Below are 1,620 nucleotides of genomic sequence, written 5' to 3'. Positions count from 1 at the left end.
AAAAATTACATTTTTCGGTTGAATTATCAACTATAAATATGTTTTGGTTGTAAAGTCGTTCTGTTGTAAATGCAACTATATTGTTAAAAATTAAATTCATAACTTTTGGGTGGAAATACTCTTTTTGTTTTTAAAATTAAACAATTTCATTGTAAGTTCATGTTATTTGTTGGAAATTGACCTTGTTTAGTAGAAATTTAATCTTTTTGGTTGAAAATGTATCATTTTTGGTCAAAATTACAATTGTTTGGTTAAAATATCAACTCTACATCTTCTTGGGTTTGAAAGTCGATTATTTCACTAAAAGTTGAACTACTTTGTAAACAAATACGTTTTTTTAACAAGGTTTTTTGATTATGGTTGAAAATTTAACTATTTGGTTGAAAGTTTAATTCTTTCATTGAAAACTCATATTTTTCGCTTAAAAAATTCAACTTTTTGTAGATAATTCGTCTTTTTTACTTTAAAATTAAATAATTTCTTTAAAGTTCATGTATTTTGTTTAAGATTTGTGTTTTTTGTAGATCATCAATTTTCATGGTCGAAAATTCATCTGATTGGTTGAAAATTTAATAACTTTGTTTAAAATTAATTTTTTCTGTTAAAAATTATTTATCTTTATCTGAAAATGTAACTATTATATGATTGATTAAAAATTAATCGTGCATGTTGGTTAAGTTTGAAAATCGTTTTTTTTTTATAGAAAATTGATCTTCTTGGTCAAAAATTCACCTTTTGCCTTGAAAATTTAACAATTTTATTGAAAATTCGTTTTTTTTTCTTGTTCAATTCAATTTTTTAGCACAGTTTTTATTTGGAAATTGTACTATTCCATTTTTTGTTGAAAATTTATCCTGTACATTTTATTAGTTAAGACACCAATTATTTGATAGAAAATTAATTTATTTTGTTGAAAAGTAAACTTTTGAGTTGAAAATTGATTTATTGTGTTAATTCGATTTTTTTCTAAAAATTAAAAAAAACTGTAAAATAAAAAAATTGCCTTAAAATCGTCCTGATTCCTTTTTCTTAATTTTTAAAATCTTTTCAAATACTCACTTAAAATTAATTTTTCAAACTAAAAAATCATTTTCAATTTTCTTAGCAATCACAACAATTTTTGTTATTCTTTTTAAATATTTTACAATGATCAAAAGCTTCTTTTTTAATCTTCAAAAATCTACATCGTGCTTCAAATTATTTCAAATAATTTCAAGTTTTAAATTAATTTTGAACATTATTCTAAATTAAAATTGTAGCGTTGAAACTTAAAATTTAGCTCATTACAATTTTAACAATTCAAGGCTTTCTATTTCGAACCACTCTGTTGGTTATGATGTTTTTGTCAGCTGGTGCCGAAAATTCGATAACGAACATGGTTCGCTTCTCGAAGTCAAGAAGAACCATGTCAGGCCTCGAGTGAGGAACAGAAACAATTGTCGAGAATATAAAGTTCCAGTATATGCAGCACTTCCCATTCTCGACAATTGACTCAATTTCCCTCGGAGCATTTAGAGAAGCGATATTAAGGTGAATGCCGTAGGAGTGACAGAGATGGTAATAAAGTACTCTTACTGCCGCATTGTGCCTTTGAATGTAGGTCGTTCCCGCGTGTGTTGG

The sequence above is a fragment of the Belonocnema kinseyi genome, chromosome 9 (genome assembly GCF_010883055.1).
Source record: "Belonocnema kinseyi isolate 2016_QV_RU_SX_M_011 chromosome 9, B_treatae_v1, whole genome shotgun sequence".
NCBI lineage: Eukaryota > Metazoa > Arthropoda > Insecta > Hymenoptera > Cynipidae > Belonocnema > Belonocnema kinseyi.
This window is presented reverse-complemented; position numbering follows the sequence as displayed.